The 6,427-nt window shown below is 39.4% G+C and overlaps 1 long non-coding RNA gene across 1 annotated transcript; it reads left to right on the top strand.

Annotated features, from left to right (window-relative positions):
• Positions 1-5,199: 5,199 nt before the first annotated feature.
• Positions 5,200-6,109, top strand: LOC143596849 (uncharacterized). The gene is made up of 2 exons (XR_013146794.1): positions 5,200-5,836; positions 5,886-6,109. It is a non-coding gene; the product is annotated as an uncharacterized LOC143596849 (long non-coding RNA).
• Positions 6,110-6,427: the final 318 nt, after the last annotated feature.

Raw genomic sequence — 6,427 nt, 5'->3', positions numbered from 1 at the left:
TAGGTGATCGACATTTATGACCATAGAGTGCTTGGAACGGAGCCATACGGATACTTGAATGATAACTAAACTATTATTGTACGAGAACTCAATCAAGTGAAGATGAGAATCCCAATTTCCACCGAAATCCTTGAGCTAAGCATGTCTTCAAGCGTTTGAATCGTGCGCTCAGATTGCCCATCAGTCTGAGGATGATAGGCGGTGCTAAGATCCAATCAAGTTCCCAACGCTTTTTGAAGTGATGACTAGAAGTGAGAAGTGAAACGACTATCGCGATCGGAAATGATACGCAAAGGTATACCATGACGACAAACGATACACTGAACATATATATGAGCGAGTTGATCAACCGAAAAATTTTCATTGATCGGGATGAAATGAGCAGATTTAGTCAAACGGTCAACTATAACCCTAATACCGTCGTGACGGTTTCGAGTATTCGGAAGCTTGAACACAAAATCCATAGAGATATCCTCCCATTTCCAAATAGGGATGTGTGGTTGAACGAGCAAACCCGAGGGTCTTTGATGCTCGGCCTTGACTTTAGCGCAAGTAAGGCATTTTCCCACATATAACGTGATGTCTTTCTTCATACTGGGCCACCAAAATGTGGTCTATAGATCAAAGTACATCTTATCCGCACCGGGATGAACGGAATATCGAGACTTATGAGCTTCGTCCATAATGAATGTGCGAAGATCGTCACGATTAGGAATCCACAAACGACCGAGGTAATATAACAAACCATCGCGCTTAGTTTCAAGTTGATTCTCAGCACCACAGGACATTTCTTCGTACATATTACCCTCGGTGACAGAGACATGTTGGGCTTCAAGGATACGAAGTTGGAGATCGGTTTGAATGGTCACACAATGAAGCAGAATTTTTTCACATGGATCTTTTGACTAAGGGCGTCGGCTACAACATTTGCTTTACCAGGATGATAACGAATTTCACAGTCGTATTCGCTAAGTAGTTCGGCCCATCGTCGTTGCCGCATGTTTAGATCTTTTTGGTCGAAAATATGTTGAAGACTCTTGTGATCGGTGAATACCACGCACTTGGTGCCATAGAGGTAATGTCTCCAAATTTTCAACGTGAATACAACGGCACCGAGTTCAAGATTGTGTGTTGTATAATTCTTTTCATTAACCTTAAGTTGTCGCGAAGCATAAACGATAACTTTACCTCGCTGCATAAGGACACAACCGAGGCCTTGATTAGAAGCATCGCAATAGACAACAAAATCATCATTGCCCTTGGGGAGTGCAAGGATCGGTGCATCGCAAAGCATGCGCTTAAGAGTTTGAAAAGTTTCATCTTGCTTTGGCCCCCATACATAAGGTTTATCCTTATGAGGTTAGGGGCAAAGCGATCTTGGAAAAATTAAGAATGAAGCGACGATAATAACCCGCAAGACCAAGAAACGAACGAACCTCGGTAGGAGTGGTTGGAGTTTTCCAATTCTTAACGGCTCCGAATTTGGCTGGGTCAACGTGGATACCCTTTTCGTTTACTATATGCCCTAAGAACGGAATCTCTTTCAACCAAAACTCGCACTTTAAAACTTAGCATAAAGCTGTTTCTTTTTTAAGAGATCAAGGACAGAATGACGATGTTTCTTGTGCTCGGCTTTGGACTTGGAATAAATAAGAATGTCGTCAATAAAATCAATTACGAATTTATCTAATTATGGTTTGCATACGCGGTTCATGATATACATAAACACCGCGGGTGCATTGGTTAGCCCAAAACGCATAACCATAAATTCGTAATGTCCATAACGAGTCCAGAAAGCGGTTTTGGGTATGTCATCTTCATGAACGCGTAGTTGATGATAACCCGAACGAAGATCAATCTTTGAGAAGCATGAAGCTCCTTGGAGTTGATCAAAAAGATCGTCAATACGAGGCAAAGGAAACCGATTCTTGATTGTGAGTTTGTTGAGCTCACGGTAATCAAGGCACATACAGAAGGATCCGTCTTTCTTCTTGACGAAAAGCACGGGTGCGCACCAAAGAGATGAACTAGGGCGAATGAACCCTTTATCCAAAATTTCTTGGAGCTGATTAGACAATTCTTGCATCTCGGAGGGTGCAAGACGATAAGGAGCCCTTGCAATCGGGGTTGCACCAGGCACGAGATCGATTCGAAATTCCACATCACGAATAGGAGGAAGACCATAAACATCATTGGTAAACACCTTAGGATACTCGCGAACAACAGGAATGTCCTCAATTTTTCGTTCCTTCTTCTCCACCACATGGGCTACGAATGCAACATACTTCTTGCATAAGTACGTTTGGGCTTGAAAACAAGTGATAAAATTTAGGCTCGAGGAAGAAGGCTTTTCACCAGAGACACGAAGGATTTGACCATCGGCAAGCGAAATACGAATGAACTTCTCGAAGCAAACAATTTCAGCATGCTGAACAGATAGCCAGTCCATGCCTACTATGTTGTCAAAACTTCCCAATTTCATAGGAATGATATCGATTGAGAACTTGTGGCCATTTAGATTTAACTTGCAATTTCTAATAACCGAGTCAATTGTTACAGATTTACCATTAGCTACCTCAACAGAATATGAGTTCTTAAGCTTAGATCGGGGTTTAGCAAGTAAGGGTTCAAATTCAAAAGACACATAGCTCATATCGGAACCGGTATCAAATAAAATGGTTGCAAAGTGGTCATTCACGAGAAACGTACCGTTCACCACATCACCGTTTTGTTTAGCTTGATTGGCGTTAATCATAATAGCTCATATCCACGATTTGTGGAGCAGGAGCTAAAATGGCGCGATGCGGCTGAACTTGAGCTTGGTTAGCCTACAATGGTGGAACCTGTGGCTGATAAGCTTGCTGGGTTTGGTACGTCTGAACCTGGTACAACGGAGCTGGAGCAAGCTGTAGTGCATTCGCATGTGCAAGTCGTAGACACGCGTAGTGAAAGTGGTTAGGGTCACCACAATTATAGCAAGCTCGCACCTGATTTATGGGTTGAGCGTATGGTGCAGGACGCGGGTTGGGTTGAGCGAACCTTGGAGGAGCAATTGATGCAATTGTGACCTCCCGAAAAGTGGCACTAAGGTGTCCAAAACGGTTGCAACGCCTGCATTGACGGCGCGGCATACTAGCTGAATGATGTCGTTGGCAACTGTTACATAATGGGTGAGGTCCGTTATAGGGTTTCTTGAGTGGTGGGGCAAAGTTGGGTTGGGTTGTAGTTTGTTGGGTTAGCGCATAATTCTTGCGCTTCCTGTGGCTTGAGGAATGAGAAGGCTTGGATGGCTCGGGTTTTGACTCTTTCGGTTCGGTAGAGGGTTTATCAGCAGGTTGCTTCGATTTCTTCGATGTCAAAGTCCCGGCTGTAACATGATTATCCGTTAAGGTTGCATCAAGGTTGTTTGCGTCACCAAGTTCTTTGGGAAAACTATCTTGAATTTGTCTAGGTAGTCCCGGAATGTACTTATCGATGGCACGCGTAGTTGGGCTAACAAGGTGAGGTACCAGCACACTGAGTTCATTGAAACGAGAAGTCTAAGCTGCGTGCTCACCACTCTCTTGTTTGAGGTTCCAAAACTCAGCTTCTAAATTCATAAGCTCACTTGGAAGCAAGAACTGCTTGGTCATCAGTTCTTTCAATTCATCCCATGGCATAGCCATAGCAGCTTCGGCACCACGGGTTTTCTTTTCCTTCACCCACCAGGCAAGTGCCCCCTTTTCAAAGACACTTGTAGCAAAACGGGTTCGCTTATCATCGGGACATTCAATGTGGATGAATTTGCTCTCCATTTGTTCGTACCACTGAAGTAGGGGCAGTGTCACACCCTGCCAAAGCGGAAGCACGGGTGCGTGACGTCATATATACCGTAAGCATATGATTATCGCCAACATAAATGTATTAGGATACCAATAGTTTAAAAAGTGTTTACAAACCATAACTTGTTTTTAAGCAAAAGAAGTTAAACATCAAAATGGTATCCTAATTATATAATGAGGTCCCATCTTCATGATTCCTTACGTGCATTGTTAATTCCCTGAAAAACATACGTTTAAAAAAAAGTCAACACAATGGTTGGTGAGTTCACAAGTTTTAAGACTTGTTATGAAATCATATTTTCATAAATCGTTGAATCAGTTCGCAAACAAGCATACGATAACTTATTGAAACAAATACGATGATCCTCCGTAGACTTGATAAATCTACGAATTAATATGACGAACCCTGAGCCTATAACCAAACCACGACTTATATCCTTTTGCCATTTTCAAATCTCACAGATGGAATATACGCACCCTGTTTCGATGCAATATCAGAGGTTAGCGCGACTAACCTAACAGTAGGGGGAAATGTCAACGTCAATAGTACTATTCGTATATTCCTGTGGCTAACTCCGTTAGCTAATGGTTATAGTATGCAAGCTAGGGACTTATAGAACTATATAGTTCAACTCATATTCGCATAAGGATTGTGTGTTTTGTTTCTAATTATCGTATATAAAGTAGCTGCGTATGTCCCCCCCCCCCCCCCCCCCCGGATTAATAAAGCAGTAAAACAGTAAAAGGGGTAGTGAAACTCACCTAATGAGTTCGCTATTTGGTTTGCTAGAAATTTCAGTTTAGACCCGAGGTCCGCTGCCTTCACACGTTCTAAACGCTTAAGGTCATTTAGTTTCCATTATCGACTCACAAGTCGGTTTATACTAGTCACTTTCACCCAACTAGTAGTTTGGTTAATTTGTTTGTGCCGGTTGCTTTCACCAACCGAGCGTTTCGCTTGTTAAGTTTGTGTCGGTTGCTTTCACCAACCGAACGTTTCGCTTATTTTGTAAGTAACTTTTCAAATGATAGTATTTGGACGATCCGTAGGTGATAAGTTTTTGTAAATTTTTTTTTTAAAGCACATATTTATATAATTATATAAATATTAAGAATATAATTTTGGTGTCCGTTTCATTTAGACACAACTGATTCGTTTGATGGAGTAATAAATAACTATATATTAAAGTCATATATATATATATATTTCTAAGTATTGTTTTAGTAAGACACGACAAATATTTTAGTAAAATATATTGTAACTATATTTTTCGATCATAACTATTCAAACCACCTTTATATAGTGTTTCGGCCGTTTATCTCATCAAAATTGTTATTTTTACGTCTAACATACATATATTTCCAAAACATGTATTTATTTACAAATCACTGTTTTGACTAAAAGTATAGTTTTCTCCTTTCCATGTGTATTTCATTAAGTTTGTATATTCTTTACTATATCGTTAATAATATTTATACGTTGTCCTTTTCAACGATATATCTATATATTAAAAATATATAAATGTACTTTAACATAAAAAGTTATAAAATGCATTTTCATTCATTCAAAACTATAAACCACGTTTTGACTTTAAAAATACGTTTATGTGTTAAATTCTACGTGCACTAGTCTAGACATGTTTTTCCATTTATAACACTTTAAACTATGTTTTTGATCTCAACATTCATAAAACATTCCAACAAGATTATTTGGACTTATAAAGTCACCAATTTCACTTAGTTTCCCAATTAACCACTTTATTAAACTAATAACTCGCATGTTACTCGTTTACAATTAATGTGTAACTAAATCTTTGGGTGATAATTCTAGCATAAACATAAGTTCTTAATATGTTACAAAAATAGGATTGAGAGGGTAAATGCTCACCTAGTTTATTGGGATGTGTTTACATATGAGTAAAGATCTTGAGCTAGTTCCACCACCTAAGACCACTTGTATCTTGTAGATGTTTAAAATTGAAGAGTTGATGGGCTAATCGGTTGTGTGAGCTACGGTTTAGAGAGGGCATGAGGAAGTGGGTTTAGGTTTTTATACGGGTTGAGAGAGAGACAGAGAGAGAGAGAGAGCCGAGAATTTGAGAGGGAGTGAAAGAGGGTTGTGTAGGTGGTTTGATTGTTGTGATCTTATCTTCATGTTAGAGGCTTGTAATATTGGATTACAAGTATATGGATGACATATTATAATAATCCTATCTATTTAAATAGGTTGTATGTTACAAGATTTGTAAACCAAAGGAGACAAGAATGGTGTCGCGAATCAAGAAAAAGAGAGAAAATATGTGAGTTGGTGGATATTGGATAAAAATGAAAAGCCTGTGTGGGTTTTAGATATGTATGCATACATGATTCTGTATTGAAAGTGTTTCTTGGTCCATTGCTTTCAATCCCTAAAGTATTATAATAAAACATGAGTTTCTAACATGTGTGTTGTAAACAAAAGTCAAGGAGAGGAGTGAGTTTGAATATGTTGTTGACCCAATGGAGAAAGAAATCAAGGAATGAGATATGATGTGACTATATGCTATTATTATTTCTTACACTTAAGAGTGCTTGGTGAAATAAATCATGACACAATGATCTTCTAA

The sequence above is a fragment of the Bidens hawaiensis genome, unplaced genomic scaffold (assembly GCF_021521415.1).
Source record: "Bidens hawaiensis isolate Kalapana, Puna unplaced genomic scaffold, B.hawaiensis_p1.1 tig00047125_1, whole genome shotgun sequence".
Lineage (NCBI taxonomy): Eukaryota > Viridiplantae > Streptophyta > Magnoliopsida > Asterales > Asteraceae > Bidens > Bidens hawaiensis.
Note: the sequence above shows the minus strand (reverse complement) of the source record. Positions and strands in the feature narration are given on the sequence as shown.